The sequence below is a fragment of the Delphinus delphis genome, chromosome 1 (genome assembly GCF_949987515.2).
Source record: "Delphinus delphis chromosome 1, mDelDel1.2, whole genome shotgun sequence".
Classification (NCBI taxonomy): domain Eukaryota; kingdom Metazoa; phylum Chordata; class Mammalia; order Artiodactyla; family Delphinidae; genus Delphinus; species Delphinus delphis.
Genome location: NC_082683.1, coordinates 143,962,389 through 143,980,110, shown reverse-complemented (window position 1 = coordinate 143,980,110; position 17,722 = coordinate 143,962,389). Strand labels below are relative to the sequence as shown.

Below are 17,722 nucleotides of genomic sequence, written 5' to 3'. Positions count from 1 at the left end.
GCTCCACATTTCTGTTGCCTTTTGTTCATAGTTACTATCCAAGATCTATGGTTCCCTACGTTTTTTCTTGACACCTGTCCTGATTAAAGTTGCAGCTGGTTACATGCCACAAATCTGTTATTAATAGAGTCTTCTCTGATAAATTTCAGTTTAGCTCTTAATTATCTGGAAATTTTATGGGCACATTTAATTCAAGAAACATTTTAGAAATAAGCACTGTGGATACAATGACTCAATCTCTGTCTTCTAAGAAACTTAGAGTCTCATAGTTGAAGTGAGCATCATGATCCAAAAGTGCTTTAGGATGTGGCATTCTTACTGTCAAGTTTTTAAATCTTGTGACACTCTACTTTTATTATGAAGATGCAAATAATTTAAAAATAGACTAATCTGAGGAGTTTTAAGAATCATACTTCTAAATCCACATCAAAAAGTTTTTTTTCTTTTGTATTCTGAAAGTAAAGAAACCTCCCTCATGTTGTACTTAACTGTCTTTTCCTCCCCCTTTCAACTCTAAGCTGTGTTGTTTAGAGACTGCTTTATTCTTACTTATGGATATATCTTCAGCATGTAGGACCATGCCTAACATATAAATGCTTGAAAAATAAATATAGCAAAAAGAAAATGAGTGAAGATTTAAGAATTGGAGTAGTTATAGGCAATGATATTAAAAGGCAGTCACGGGCTTCCCTGGTGGCATAGTGGTTAAGAATCCGTCTGCCAATGGCAGGGGACACAGGTTTGAGCCCTGGTGTGGTAAGATCCCACATGCAGTGGAGCAACTAAGCCCATGAGCCACAACTACTGAGCCTACGCTCTAGAGCCCGCGAGCCACAACTACTGAGCCTGTGTGCTAAGCCCGCGAGCCACAACTACTGAGCCTGTGTGCTACAATTACTGAAGCCCTCGCACCTAGAGCCCGTGCTCTGCAACAAGAGAAGTCACTGCGATGAGAAGCCCGCACACCACAACGAAGAGTATCCCCTGCTCGCCGCAACTAGAGAAAGCCCGCACACAGCAGCAAAGACCCAATGCAGCCCCCCCCCCCCCAAAAAAAAGTCAGTCTCATGGCAGAAATTTAAAAGTTTGATTATAGGTACTATGGGGAAATAGATACAGGAAGAGTAGAATTTTGACCAGGTTGGGGAGGACAATTTGGAATATACCTTTTCCCGTTTTTGGTAAATTTTACTACACGTCTATTCTCATGTCTACACAGGAGATATTTATCAGATTATTAGACGCTTTGGCTTCAGAAGTCTGCTTTACACTCTTAAAAATTATTGAAGCTTGAAGATTGTATTTGGTTATATCTCTCAATATTTACCATACTAGAAGTTTAGAAATATTATTGTACTAAATTAAGAATAAAAACACACTTAACATGTTAATATTTTTATGAAAAATGATTTTTCCAAAGCAAAAAAACTAGAGGAGTACTATTAGTTTACTTTTGCGAACCTCCAATGCCTGTATTAAAAGAAGACAGCTGATTATTTTTTTTTAATAAATTTATTTATTTTATTTATTTATTTTTGGTGCGTTGGGTCTTCTTTGCTGTGCGGGCTTTCTCTAGTTGCGGCGAGCAGGGGCTACTCTTCGTTGCGGTGTGTGGGCTTCTCATCGCGGTGGCTACTCTTGCTGCGGAGCACGGGCTTTAGGCGCGCTTTAGGGTTTCAGTAGTTGTGGCTTGCGGGCTCTAGAGCGCAGGTTCAGTAGTTGTGGTGCGTGGGCTTAGTTGCTCTGTGGCATGTGGGATCTCCCCGGACCAGGGCTCAAACCCATGTCCCCTACCTTGGCAGGCGGATTCTTAACCACTGCCCCACCAGGGAAGTCCCAACAGCTGATTCTTGTATCTGCTTCTGGATTCAGTCTGTGGTGGTGGTTTTGGTTGAAGTATATGACGAAAATTTAGGGTCACACAGATGATGTAGTTGAAAAAGGGAGGAGTATTTTAATAGCTCTTCAGATAATTGAAGATATTCTTTGATACATAGAGCTTGACAGTGGTAAATTCCTCCTTTTTTCTGTTATTGAAGTCTAGCTGATTTACAATATTATGTTAGTTTCAGGTGTACAACATAGTGCTTTGATATTTTTAAAAATTATACTCTATTTGAAGTTATAAAATGTTGGCTATATTCTCTGTGCTGTACATTACATCCTTGTATCTTATTTATTTTATGCCTAGTAGTTTGTACCTCTTAATTCCCTACCCCTATATTGCCCCTCCCCTCAACCTTGTCTCCACTAGTAACCATTAGTTTGTTCTATGTATCTGTGTGTCTGTTTCTGTTTTGTCATACTCATTTGTTTTATTTTTTAGATTCTACATGTAAGTGAAAATATACAGTATTTGTCTTTCTCTGCCTTATTTCACTAAGCATAATACTTTCCAGGTACATCCATGTTGTTACATATGGCAAAATTTATTCTTTTCTATGACTGAGTAGACAGCGGTAATTTCTTATTCTTTTATTAACATTTTTTTTAATTGGAGTATAATTGCTTTAGAATGTTGTGTTAGTTTCTGCTGTAGAATGAAGTGAATCAGCTGTATGTCTACCTATATCTCCTACCCTGTGGACCTCCCTCCCCCGCCCCCCCATCCCACCCATCTCAGTCGTCACAGAGCACCAAACTGAGCTTTCTGTGCTTTATAGCATGTTCCTACTAGCTATCAGTTTTACGCATGGTAGTGTATATATGTCAATCGTAGTCTCCCAATTCGGCCCACCTTCCCCATCACCCCCTGGGTCCACATGTCTGTTCTGTACATCTACATCTCTATTCCTGCCCTGCAAATAGGTTCTTCTCTACCATTTTTCTATATTCCACATATATGTGTTACTATATGATATTTGTTTTTCTCTTTCTGGCTTACTTCATTCAGACTGACAGACTCTAGGTCCATCCACATCTCTACAGATGACCCAATTTCGTTCCTTTTTATGGCTGAGTAATATTCCATTGTATATATGTGCCACATCTTCTTTATCCGTTCATCTGTCATTGGACATTTAGGTTGTTTCCATGTTCTGGCTATTGTAAATAGTGCTGCAATGAACATTGGGGTACATGTGTCCTTTTGAATTATGGTTTTCTCAGGGTATATGCCCAGTAGTAGGATTGCTGGGTAATATGGTAGTTCTGTTTTTAGTTTTTTAAAGAACCTCCATACTGTTCTCCATAGTGGCTGTACCAATTTACATTCCTACCAGCAGTGCAAGAGGGTTCCCTTTTCTCCACACCCTCTCCAGCATTTACTGTTTATAAATGTTTTGATGATGGCCACTTTGACCAGTGTGAGGTGATACCTCATTGTAGTTTTGATTTGCATTTCTCTAATAATTAGTGATGTTGAGCATCTTGTCATGTGCCTCTTGGCCATCTGTATGTCATCTTTGGTGAAATGTCTATTTAGGTTTTCCACCCATTTTTTGACTGGGTTGTTTGTTTTTTTGATATTGAGCTCCATGAGCTGTTTGTATATTTTGGAGATTAATCCTTTGTTGCTTCGTTTGCAAATATTTTCTCCCATTCTGAGGGTTGTCTTTTCATCTTGTTTATTGTTTCCATTGCTGTGCAAAAGCTTTTAAGTTTCATTAGGTCCCATTTGTTTATTTTTGGTTTTATTTTCATTACTCTAGGAGGTGGGTCAAAAAAGATCTTGCTGTGGTTTATGTCAGAGTGTTTTTCCTTTGTTTTCCTCAAAAGTTTTGTAGTGTCCGGTCTTACATTTATGTCTTTAATCCATTTTGAGTTTATTTTTGTGTATGGTGTTAGGGAGTGTTCTAATTTCATTCTTTTACATGTAGCTGTCCAGTTTTCCCAGCACCACTTATTGATGAGGCTGTCTTTTCTCCATTATATGTTCTTGCCTTATTTGTCATAAAGTAGGTGACTATATGTGTGTGGGTTTATCTCTGAGCTTTCTATCCTGTACCACTGATCTATATTTCTGTTTTTGTGCCAGTACCATGCTGTCTTGGTTACTGTAGCTTTGTAGTATAGCTTGAAGTTGGGGAGCCTGATTCCTCCAGCTCCATGTTTTTTTCCCTCAAGATTGCTTTGGCTATTCAGGGTCTTTTGTGTTTCCATACAAATTTTAAAATTTTTTGTTCTAATTCTGTGAAGAATGCCACTGGTAATTTGATAGGGATTGCATTGAAACTGTAGATTGCTTTGGGTAGTATAATCATTTTCACAAATCTGATTCTTCCAATCCAAGAACATGGTATATTTCTTCTATCTGTTTATGTCATCTTTGATTTCTTTCATCAGTGTTTTATAGTTTTCTGAGTACAGGTCTTTTGTCTCCTTAGATAAGTGTATTCTTAGGTATTTTATTCTTTTTGTTGCGATGGTAAATTGGATTGTTTCTTTAATTTCTCTTTTTGATCTTTCGTTGTTAGTGTGTAGGAATGCAAGAGATTTCTGTGCATTAATTTTGTATCCTGCAACTTTACCAAGTTCATTGATTAGTTCTAGTAGTTTTCTGGTGGCATCTTTAGGATTTTTAATGTATAATATGTCATCGGCAAACAGTGACAGTTTTACTTCTTTTCCAATTTGTATTCGTTTCATTTCTTTTTCTTCTCTATTGCCATGGCTAGGACTTCCAAAACTATGTTGAATGAGTGGCAACAGTGGACATCCTTGTCTTGCTCCTGGTCTTAGTGGAAATGCTTTCAGTTTATCACCAATGATGTTTGGTGTGGGTTTGTCATATATGACCTTTATTATGTTGCAGTAGGTTCCGTCTGTGCACATTTTCTGGAGAGTTTTTATCATAAATGGGTGTTGAATTTTGTCAAAAGCTTTTTCTGTACCTACTGAGATGATCATATGGTTTTTATTCCTTAATTTGTTAATATGGTGTATCACATTGATTTATTTGCATGTATTGAAGAATACTTTCATTCCTGGGACAAATCCCACTTGATCATGATGTATGATCCTTTTAAAGTGTTGTTGGATTCTGTTTGCTAGTATTTTGTTGAGGATTTTTGTGTCTGTGTTCATCAGTGATATTGATCTGTGATTTTCTTTTTTTGTGATATCTTTTTCTGGTTTTGGTATCAGGGTGATGGTGGCCTCATAGAACAAATTTGGGAGTGTTCCTTCCTCGGCAATTTTTTTGAAGCGTTTAAGAAGGATAGGTGTTAGCTCTTCTTTAAATGTTTGGTAGAATTCGCCTGTGAAGCCATCTGGTCCTGGGCTTTTGTTTGTTGGAAGATTTTTAATCACAGTTTCAACTAAAGTGCTTGTGATTGGTCTGTTTTTATTTTCTATTTCTTCCTGGTTCATGCTTGGAAAATTGTACCTCTCCAAGAATTTGTCCATTTCTTTGAGGTTGTCCATTTTAATGGCATATAGTTGTTTGTAGTAGTCTCTTATAATCCTTTGTATTTCTGTGGTGTCAGTTGTGATTTCTCCTATTTCATTTCTAAGTTTTTTGATTTGCACCCTCTCCCTTTTTTTCTTGATGAATCTGGCTAAAGGTTTATCAATTTTGTTTATCTTCTCAGAGAACCAACTTTTACTTTTATTGATCTTTGCTATTGTTTCCTTTGTTTCTGTTTTATTTATTTCTGCTCTGATATTTATGAATTCTTTCCTTCTACTGACTTTGGGTTTTCTTTGTTCTTCTTTCCCTAGTTGCTTTAAGTGTAAGGTTAGATTGTTTATTTGAGATTTTTCTTGTTTCTTGAGGTGAGGTTGAATTGCTATAAACTTCCCTCTTAGAACTGCTTTTGCTGTGTCCCATAGGTTTTGGGTCGTCGTGTTTTCATTGTCATTTGTTTCTAGGTATTTTTAATTTCCTCTTTGGTGTCTTCAGTGATCTCTTGGTTATTTAGTAGCACGCTGTTTAGCCTCCATGTATTTGTGATTTTTTTTTTTTTTTTTTTGCTGTACGCGGGCCTCTCCCGTTGCGGAGCACAGGCTCCGGACGCGCAGGCTCAGCGGCCATGGCTCACGGGCCCAGCTGCTCTGCGGCATGTGGGATCCTCCCGGACCGGGGCACGAACCCGCGTCCCCTGCATCGGCAGGTGGACTCTAAACCACTGCGCCACCAGGGAAGCCCTGTGATTTTTTTCAGTTGTTTTTCTGTAATTGATTTCTAATCTCATAGCCTTGTTGTTGGAAAAGATGCTTGATACGATTTCAGTTTTCTTAAGCTTTCCAAGGCTTGATTTGTGACCCAAGATGTATCTATCCTGGAGAATCTTCTGTGTGCACTGAGAAGAAAGTGTATTCTGCCACTTTCGGGTGGACTCTCCTATAAATATCAATTAAATCTATTTGGTCTATTGTGTCATTTAAAGCTTGTGTTTCCTTATTTATTTTCTGTTTGGATGATCTGTCCGTTGCTGTAAGTGGGGTGTTAAAATCCCCTACAATTATTGTGTTACTGTTGATTTCTCCTTTTATGGTTAGCATTTGCCTTATATATTGAAGTGCTCCTATGTTGGGTGTATAAATATTTATAATTGTTATATCTTCTTTTTGGATTGCTCCCTTGATCATCATGTAGTGTCTTTCCTTATCACTTGTAACAGTCTTTATTTTAAAGTCTATTTTATCTGATATGACTGTTGTTACTCCAGGTTTCTTTTGATTTCCATTTGCATGGAATATCTTTTTCCGTCACCTCACTTTCAGTCTGTATGTGTCCCTATGTCTGAAGTAGGTCTCTTGTAGACAGCATATATATACAGGTCATGTTTTTGTATCCATTCAGCCAGTCTGTGTCTTTTGGTTGGGGCATTTAATCCATTTACATTTAAGGTATTTATCGATATGTATGTTCCTATTACCATTTTCTTAATTATTTTAGGTTTGTTTCTGTGGGTCTTTTTCTTCACCTAGAGAAGTTCCTCTAGCATTTGTTGTAAAGCTGGTTTGGTGGTGCCAAATTCTCTTAACTTTTGCTTGTCTGTAAAGGTTTTAATTTCTCCATCAAATCTGAATGAGATCCTTGCTGGGTAGAGTAATCTTGGTTGTAAGTTTTCCTCTTTCATTACTTAAGGTATACCCTGCCACTCCCTTCTGGCCTGCAGAGTTTCTGCTGAAAAACCAGCTGATAACCTCATGGGGATTCCCTTGTATGTTATTTTTTGCTTTTCCCTTGCTGCTTTAAATATTTTTTTTCTTTGAATTTAATTTTTGATAGTTTGATTAATATGTGTGTTGGTGTGTTTCTCCTAGGGTTTATCCTGTATGGGACTCTTTGTGCTTCTTGGACTTGGGTGGCTATTTCCTTTTCCACATTAGGGAAGTTTTTGACTATAATCTCTTCGAATATTTTCTCAGACCCTTCCTTTTTCTGTTCTTCTGGGACCCCTATAATTCGAATGTTGGTGCGTTTAGTGTTGTCCCAGAGGTCTCTGAGATTGTCTTCAATTCTTTTCATTCTTTTGTCTTTATTCTGCTCTTCGGCAGTTATTTCCACCATTCTGTCTTCCAGCTCATTCATTCTTCTGCCTCAGTTATTCTGCTGTTGATTCCTGCTAGTGTATTTTTAATTTCATTTATTGTGTTGTTCACCTCTGTTTGTTCTTTAGTTCTTCTAGGTCTTTCTTAAATATTTCTTGTATTTTCTTGATCTGTGCCTCCATTCTGTTTCTGAGATTTTGGATCATTTGTACTATCATTACTCTGAATTCTTTTTCAGGTAGGTTGCTTATTTCCTCTTCATTTATTGGGTCGTAGGTTTTTACTTTGCTCCTTTATCTGTAACATGGTTTTTTGTTGTCTCATTTTTTTTTTTTTTTTTTATGGGTGGGACTGTGTTCCTGTCTTACTGGTTGTTTGGCCTGAGGCTTCCAGCACTGGAGTTTGTATGCTGTTGGGTAGAGCCAGGCGTTGGTGGTGAGATGAGGACCTCCAGGAGACCTCAGTCTGATTAATATTCCTTGGGGTCTGAGGTTCTCTGTTAGTCCGGTGGTTCGGACTCAGAGCTCCTAGCACAGGGGCTCAGGCCCAACCCCTAGCCCGTGAACCAAGATCCCGCAAGCCACGCGGGGTGGCAAAGAAAAAAAAAGGGAGGAGACAATAACAAAGAGTAAAATATAAATAAGATTAGAAAACTAACAGATATGTTATAAAAAATAAAAATATAGATGAAACAATAACAAGATAAGACAGATCCACAGTAGCAAGAAAGAGGGAAAAGAAAAACAAGCAGAAAAGGCCTTGGCTGTAGGGGGTGGGGCTTAGGCAGCGGTTTGGATTAAGTGGGGATGGGGTCTAGGTTTAGGACCCACAGCCCTGGGAGGATGGGGGCAGGGCATAGGCTCAGTGCAGCCAGAGGGGCCCTGGAGTGCCTCTGGCCTCAGAGTGTGGATGATGAGGTCCAGGACCTCAGCAGGGTCCCCAGGGTCGGATTGGTTGGGGAAATGTTAGCCGCGCTTCTCCCCGCTGATCCTCCCATCCCAGAGTGTCCCTCCCCGTTCGCCTCTACTCTTCTCCCCCCCTCCCCCTGCCACGCCCCTAGGACCCACATGGCTGGAGGGGATCTTGGATGATCGAGGACCAGGCCTGGGACCCCAGCAGGCTCCCCGGGCCCAAGTGGGCAGGGGAAACGCTAGGCACGTTCCCCCCGATCCTCCATTCCTGGAGGGTCCCTTGTCTTCCTCTCTCCTTTCCCCCCACCACCTTGCTCCCATGCCCCTACGGCTCACACGGTTGGAGGGTGCCCTGCAAGGTAGAGGACCAGGCCGGGGAGCCCAGCAGGCCTCCCGGGGCCTGCCTAGGTGGGGGAAATGCAAGCTGCGTTACCTCCCTGATCCTCTGATCCCTGAGGGTCCCTCCCCGTTCGCCTCTCCTCTTCTTTCCCCACCATCCCTCCCACGCCCCCAGGACCCACATGGCCAGAAGTGGCCTTGGAGGGCAGAGAACCTGGCCTGGGACCCCAGCAGGCTTCCCAGGGCCCGATTGGGCAGGGGAAACGCTAGCCGCTTTCCCCTCTGATCCTCTGAACCCCCAAGGGTCTCTGAAGGCTTGGGAACCCCTTCCCTCCCCCAGCCACCCCTCAGGGGTGCTGTTCCCATTTGGCCTCTACTTCTCCTCCCCCCTTGCTCCCCCCTACGTCCTACCTTATCACTTGGGGGTTCCTCCTGTCCCCTTGGGTGTTTAGGTCCCCCACCAGCATTTGGTTAGGTGCCCTAGTTGTGGGGGGATGCAAACTCTGCGTCCTCCCACTCTGCCATCTTGACACCGCCCCCCACAGCAGTAATTTCTTAAAGGTTTAATTGCATTATGGAATCTGAAACCCTGTCAATGAACCTTTGGTACTTCGTTATATTAAAATCCATTAGTCTGGGGACTTCCCTGGTGGTGCAGTGGTTAAGAATCTGCCTGCCAATGCAGGGACATGGGTTCGATCCCTGGTCCGGGAAGATCCCATATGCTGCAGAGCAACTAAGCCCATGGGCCACAACTACTGAGTCTGTGCTCTAGAGCCTGTGAGCCACAACTACTGAGCACATGCACCACAACTACTGAAGCCCACACGCCCTAGAGCCCGTGCTCTCCAACTGCTAAGCCCACGTGCTGCAATTACTGAAGCCCATGCGCTGTAGGACCTGCATGCAGCAACTACGGAGCCTGCATGCTGCAGCTGCTGAAGCCCGCACTCCTAGAGCCCGTGATTCTCAGCAAGAGAAGCCACCACAATGAGAAGCCCGCACATCTCAATGAAGAGTAGCCCCCACTCACCACAACTAGAGAAAGCCCATGTGCAGCAACGAAGACCCAATACAGGCAAAAAAAAAACAAACGTAAAAAATTAAAGAAAAAACCATCTGGTCTGTCTTAGATTTGAATGGATATTTTACTTATGCATGAGCTTGTAACATCATGCATTGATCATTTGAAAAAGATTGGTTCCTTGAGTTATGCAGATCTTGAAAATGTTGACCCATTTCATTATATATCAAAAATTGTTAATATCATCACAGATCTCTAAAGGAAATTTTTTAAGTATTACGAAGCTGTCAAGCTTATAGTGAATTGACAGCTTGAATTTCATCACTGAAAACAATGCCATTGGTTGTTTTACTTGAAGTGTTAGGCTCAGTTTATTTTTGAGAGAATATTTGTCAAATATCCAAGTCTGAGTAGTTATAGTTTTTTTTTACCCATAGACTTTTAAAAAGAAATGGTCTCAGGGACTTCCCTGGTGGTCCAGTGGTAAAGAATCCACCTTGCAATGCAGGGGACACAGGTTCGATCCCTGGTCAGGGAACTGGAACAGGCAACTAAGCCCGTGTGCCACAACTACTGAGCTCTCATGTCTCACCTAGAGCCCACATGCCACAGACTACAGAGCCCTCTGGAACCTGCACGTCACAACTACATAAGAGAAAACCTGCACGCCACAACTAGAGAGAAGCCCGCGCACCACAACAAAGAGCCTGCACGCTGCAACTAAGACCCGACGCAGCCAAAAATAAAGAAAAAAAAATAAAAATGGTCTCAAGGATTGAGGTTTAATAAAGTTAATAATTTTTACTGCTTCATCAAGGACATTCTCACGTGAAACTGGCATTTAAAAAAATTTAATATGAGTGAGTGGCAATAAGGAATATGATTACTAGTAAGTATAGTTTGGTGTCATTGTCTTGATTCATGCCAAGAGGTCAGCAGTTTTACTGCCATTGCTTTTAGATTATCAGTGCAAATGTCAATGTGGTGAAAAATGCAACTTCTGTCTTGGTATTATTATGAAAATGGTTTTGACCTTGTTGATCCCTTAAAAGGCCCTCGGGGGGACCCCCAGCTGTCTGTGGACCAAACTTTGAGAACACACAGCACATATATGAACACACATATATGTATATACACATGGGTTTCCTTGAAGCATTTTCAATACTGACATTGAATTTTCTCACTGTGTGATTCTATGGATGTGCCATAATTTAGCCAATAAATAGAATTCTGCAGCTATTTGAGATAGACTGATATAGAAAGATGTCCAATATATATTTTTAAGATACAGAAAACAAATGTTGCATAGCAATATGTTTTGTAAGATCCCATCTGTGTTTAAATAGACATACATATTTGTGTGAAGTCATACCTAATGTGTATAACCTGTGATGATGTGGGTGGAGGGATATTTTTACTTTCTGCCTTATATGTTCTGTACTGTGGAAGTCAACTGCACCCAAGTAGCTGTAACTGTAACTTGTAACACCCAAGTAGCTGTTGGGAGATGTACAGCCCGGCTTCTTAAACAATAAGCGTGTCACTGGGTGAAAGGGAGTGGCTTCTGAATTGGTTGAGGTTCTTAGCTATTATTGTCGTTGCTAGTGGATTATTTTCAGCTTTTCTCCACATCCTTATATATTAAAGAGTGAAATTTTCTTATTAATCTTAGTAAGTGAGCAATTTATCTCTTTCAATAAATGGTACAGTCCATTTGTAATACTTATAGTTGCAGTGAACCTTGCAGGCAGCAGCTGTGGTTGTATGGAGGGAAGTGTTGGTTAATCATCTGTCTTTTAGCTATTCTCACATTTTTAGTACATAAGCCTCAGCTGCAAAAGAGAGTCCTATTGTAATTTACAGAACCATTGGATATGTAGTTACTCTTCTAGTGTTACAGTGAAAAGAACATGCCTTTTGGAGTCAGATAGATTTAGGCCCAAATCTTCTCTCCATTATTTACTTAACGGTGTGATCTTGTACAAATTAACGTCTGAGCCTATTTTGTTATTGGTGAGTTAGGGATTATAGCTTCCTGTTCTGAGGATCATATCTGTAGTGTGTATAGCTCAGTGCTCGACACAACGTCAGCTACTGTTAGCGCTCATCTGTTGCTCGGTCTGCCTTTCCTCTAATATACTGCACTTTCTCTGTCTCCTTCTTCAGTGTTGCACTGTTCCACTGAGAACGTTCTGGTTAGCCTTTAAGATTTTTAGCTGTCTCATCTTCTAGGAAGTTCTGTTTCCTTTAGGCTGAGTTAGTTGTTTTCCCCTTGTGGTTCTACATCTCACCAATATGACACTTAACTCATTTTATTTTTCTCCAATTTTTTTTAACTTGTAGAATTTTCAAATTTACCAAAAGACCCTAAAGAACAGTGTAGTGAACACTTATATACCTTTTGTCCAAGTTCACTGATGAACATTTTGCCACATTTTCCTGTATCTCTGTGTGTGTGTATCATTTTTTTACTGAAGCACTTGAGAATAAGTTGGAGATATTGTGACATTTCATCCCTACTTCCCATATTTCCCCTATAGTCACAATACCATATTATTCAAGGAATTTAGCAGTCAAGGAATTTAGCATTGATATAATACTATTATCAAATATGTAGTCAATATTCAGATTTTTCCAGTTATTCTAAAAATGTTTTTTTTAGATTTTTTTCTTTTTTGGATCCAGGATTATGCCTCTAGGTTTGTTTCTTTAATCTAGACTATTCCTTATGCATTTTTTTTGGTCTTTCATGACATTGACATTTTTAAAGAGTATGAGACAGTTGTTTTGTAGGTTTCACCATCTTGATCTGATTGTTTTCTCATGATTAGATCATTGTTTTTTGTTTGCTTTGTTCCATCTCTCGTCACACTATGATTTCCTATGAGAAAGGCAAAGCAGTTCCTGACAGATCTAAGAAAGAACTGGCCCGACACTACCTATTTGGTTGACTTTGGTGTTTCTTAAAGTTGGCCTGGCTGTGCTGTTCTTCTGTTGAATGTAAGCAGTTTCACAGAACAGGAACATTAGACAAGGCCACTCTGTGTCCTTGGATCAAGACTAAAACGAGACCACTCTGTAATCATGTCTGAACACAGACAAAAACATTTTTCAAATCACAAAAATGATCAAGCAATCTTCATCCTGGCTATCGTGATGACTACAGCTTTTTTCTTATAAATCACAGCCTTAGCCTCTGTTCATTCTTCTTGCCTCATAGTAAGATTTATTAAAATCATAGAATCATAGAATTAGATAGAATTAACAGAATCATAGAATTACTTCTACTTCCTGACAGCATCCAAGCCAGGGCAAACAAAGCCCCACTTCTTTGAATCTTTCCCCAAAGCACCTAACACAGGCTCAAATCCTTAAGTCCTTTATAACACCCTCTTAGTGAAATGCCTCAGGGTTCTCCATAGTATACTTTCTCCGAGTCTTAAATCCAGCTTGTTTAACTAGAAGTATGTTCTTGGTGCTGTTGACTAGAGGGAATTCACACCTGAGAACGTTGGCCTCCCTCTTTTTCTTTTTACTCTGTGAATGAATTTTTAATACAGTTAAGAATTAGCACCAAGCTTTTCTGGCTAGTTTCTTACTGGTCAAGGATAACTTTTAGTTTTTTATAATCAGTTTTTGGTCACCGGCATTTGCATTTAAAAAAAGTGAACGCTGCTTTCAGGAGGTGTTCTATGTAATTAAAAAACATAGAGAAAATCTCAAAGGTAGCTTATAAATCAAAGAGAGAGACTTTATTTCCGATGCTTTACCAGCTTTGTTAGAAGGTTTTGGTTTAATTTTCCTTTTGCAGCTTTTAATAGCAGACCACTGTTCAGTAATTTGGAGGTGGTGGAGTGGCTTAAAGATAATATGTACATACTCACACACAAATAATATAGTATGTAATATGTAATATTGTATAATAAACCTCAGGAAAAATTTGTTTTACATTTTCTATCACAATTACGTATAAATTTTCTACTCTGTTCACAGGAAAATAAAAAAATTTCCATTCCTGTGAATGGAAATTTAAAGCACTGTTAAGAGAAGCACCTGTTTATTAATTTCGCTTTGTTGTTGCCTTTTAAGGGAGGTTGATGATATTAAAAGATTAACAATTTGAGAATAGCCATTAGTGTGTTGTCTACCATTAGAATCTTGCTAACTCTTAATCTAATTTTCAAATTAGGTGGCTTTGTAACATATATTAGGGCCAGTAGTTACTGCATTAAAATTCATCTGCTTATCTTCGTGCTGCCAATACTGTTTTTTGTTGTTGTTATTTTGAAATATCTTAGGAACAAAGAAGTGAGCATGTTCTTTCATCATATTAGTTCTGATGATAGGATTCAGTGTAATTGAACCTTTTAATGCATTAGCCTTTAATTTTGGTTTTATTCCATTCTGAAAAATGTTCTAATTCATCTCTGCTTGTCCAAGTTTAGTGGAATAGAAATGCATAGATCAATAGAAATATAACAAAGACACACTTTTGACATGTTTATTCTATTTAGAAGTGATATGCTTGTTGCTTAAGCATTTAAATCTAGTTTAATAGGGAGGTGGGATGAGTCATTGATCACACTAGGATTAAAGCAGCTAATTTTTTATGTATTTGTTTCAGCCAGTAAATGAGACTTTTTTAGGATGTCATCAAATATTAGGAAGTTTTTCATTAAAATTTTTCAACAAGTTGTTAGTTCATTTAAAGATAATATCAGGTGGTCTTGTGGGTTGAAGCATAATATAATATGTGCATTTTCTGGATTTCTGTTCTGAGATTGCAGATGCTCACATAAATACTAATTTACAGGTACTGCAGTTTACTTTTTTGTTTACAGGACAAATATGTTGGACAATAATCATAAGCACCGATGCATACTTAATTTATTATTTAGGCAAAACAAGGAATAACGGACATTTAGCTGTCATTTTAACCTGTTTGGCCTGCGGTTTTTTTCCCAAGATTGAATATCTTAGATTGTTTTCAGGCCACAGAATTTGCTCTACATGTTAGGGCTCTTAGAAGTTTGTTTCCAGATAATATTATTGATCGGAATGCTAGCAGCGTCATTTTAGATGTGTTTTTTGTCATTGGAAGAACTTAATTTAATGTAATTGTTGCGTATGAACTGGGAACTAATAGGAAAGTAGATTTAGCATAATGGATTATATTAGGTTTGGTTACTTGTGACAAAACTTAAAACCAGATAGACGTCAATTTTTTTCTCATGGCATAAGCTCTGGAGGTAGGCTATGCAGGGCAGCATAGGAGGCAGGGCAGCTCCAAAGTAATCAGGAATCCAAGCTCCTGCCTTGTTGCTATGTCATTTTAACCTCCCACATCATAGTCCTTCTTGGAAAGGGAAAAGGAGATAGAAGAAAAAGCGGGAGGTGGGGAGGTGAGGGTGTATATCAATTGTCTCTTAAAGAGATTTCTGGTAATCTGCAGAATAACCATTGTTTATATGTTATTGGCCAGAATTTAGTCCGTGTCCACATGTAACTGCAAGGCAAGATGGAAATTATAGTTGTTTTTTTTTTTCCCTGGGCCACCATGTACCTAGTTAGAAATTGGGGATTATTTTACTTAGAAAGAAGGCGAGAACAGATATGGGGATAGCAGCTGGCTATCCCAAAGTAAATGAAGTAGCATACTGAATGTTAGGAATCCTCTAATTGATTGCCACTTGCCTGCTAACCTTTACTGGGCCTGGGCTCTTTGAGGATGCTGATACAAGTTACAGATCTTTTCCCTAGAAAAATGTATCTGTGGACATATGTGTGGAGTTTTGTAGGATTGTTGTAACCCATCCATTAAGCATAGGGAGTTGTTTATGGACCCACTGTTAAAATTTCTTTTTCTTTCTTTCTTTTTTTGTCTGTGTCGGGTCTGGCGGCACGTGGGATCTTCGTTGCGGCACGTAGTCTTCTCTCTAGTTGTGGTGTGCAGGTTTTCTCTTCTCTGGTTGTGGCGCGCAGGCTCCAGAGTGCATGGGCTCTGTAGTTGTGGCATGCGTGTTCCAGAGCGCATGTGCTCTGTAGTTTGTGGCACGTGTGCTCTCTAGTTGTGGCATGCATGCTCAATAGTTGTGGTGCACGGCTTAGTTTCCCTGCAGCACGTGGGATCTTAGTTCCCCGACCCGGGATTGATTGGAAGGTGGATTCTTTACCACTGGACCACCAGGGAAGTCCCTAAAATTTCTTATCAGTGAAAGATGACTATCTTCTAGGATAGAATGTTCCACCGTAAGATAGTTCTTTGTGTTAGAAAGTATTTCTATGCTTTTATTATTCAGTCATACAGTCAACAAAAATATATTAGCATGTTCTATATGCCAGACACTATGATGGTATTTGAAGATTTTTTTTTTTTTTTTATTTGAAGATTTACAGACACCATGATTGGTTTATTAAGTATTAAGTGCTTACTATGTGCCTGGTATGGAACTGCTCATTTTAAGTACATTGCTCATTTTCTCCATTTTGTAAATTAGGAAATAATCTGCCTAAGATTTTATAGCTAGTGAATGATAGAGCAAGTAGTTTGAACCCAGGTCTAACTCTATAACCATTTCTTTTAGTTACCATGAAGTAGACATTTCACCATAAGCATGAGACACATTGAGCTGAGGTATTTAGTGGTTCAGTTTCAAATTCTTGCTGTGGGTAGTATAACTAGGAATCTCTCTCTCTCTCTCTCTCTTTTATCTTTAGGTTGACAAACATTTTTAATGTGATCATGCTACCTTGCTTATTTACATTCCATAGAAAAAAACCTGTTCACTTTGTATAAAACATTGTTAACCATTTTAAGGTGATAACATGATTAAAATCAAAATGCTTGAACCTCAATCTGTTATTTTTCCACAAAGTCTACTTATTATGTCCAGTTTTTTAGCTGGGATATAGTATAATCTTACACATAAGGGCTGGTTTTAAATTAAAGTGTGTTGGATTAGATGTGACATTTACTAGTTTAGAACATCTTTTTTGTAATTATGTGTTTTTACAATATAGTTGAGCATTTTGAAACAGATTTCCCCATAAACAAGGGAGAGTAGAGAGTTGGCACAAATTTAGTTAGCACACCAAAATTTAATCATTAATTGTGTTTCTGAGTGGGTGGAAAATAGAGGTGATATTTTAAAAAGTAAAAAATAAATTTCCTTACTTTATAGTTATATTAAATACTTGTTGAGCTACTGCAGGAAGTATGGCACTGCAAAAGTACCTTCTTTTCTCTTTGTACTCTCAGATGTAGTTTAATGCTTTGACTAAAGCAAGTGAGGGCTCTGTTTTAATCCTTCTGTTTCTTTTTTTCCTCCCTTTCTTTCATTTGCTTCTTTGTAGTGATAACTGCAAAGAAGTTGACTTATTTCCAATAAGTTGTGGTGCCTATAACTAGGAATCTCTTTATACCTCAGTTTTCTATTAACATTTTGCAAAGCCACTTAAGTACGGGATGTGTTACTCTTTTGACTTTGTATTTTTTTGAACCTAAATTGCAATCAGTATGATACATGGCATATGACAAATGCCAACCAGTAATCTTATCTGAGAGTAGTACAAAATGGTCATATTTGAAAATATCTTATCAGCATTCAAACTGTATATATCATTAAAAAAATTCTTTGAAAACCACCTTTCGATCACCTTGCAAACCAGAGCTCACTGTGCTGTGTGTGTTCTTTTTTTTCTCACAAGTGTGCTTTCATGTACACTGACAGCATCACACATGGAATTTGGCTTGAAAGCTTTTTGCTTCAAGCTGAGGTTTTTGACCCCACTGACATACAGATGTTCTCGTAATTTTCTGTCTTCAGCTCCGTTTATAAATCAAAAAAGAGTGGGAAAGTGAAAATTATATGAGTAATTACAGTATTAAATTACTATAGAAAAGCATTTGAGTTCTTTATTAATTCTGCTTTCAACTTTAGTTTCAGATTACCAGCTTCTTAAATGGTAAGTTTTTTATATTGACAGGCTTTAGATTATCACTGCATTA

At 38.8% G+C, this 17,722-nt stretch overlaps 1 protein-coding gene across 1 annotated transcript in view; it reads left to right on the top strand.

The window, feature by feature from the left end:
• The window catches only part of RPS6KC1 (ribosomal protein S6 kinase C1), a 219,030-nt gene that overhangs the window by 46,647 nt on the left and 154,661 nt on the right, over window positions 1-17,722 (top strand). The gene's annotated exons all lie outside the window — the stretch shown is intronic.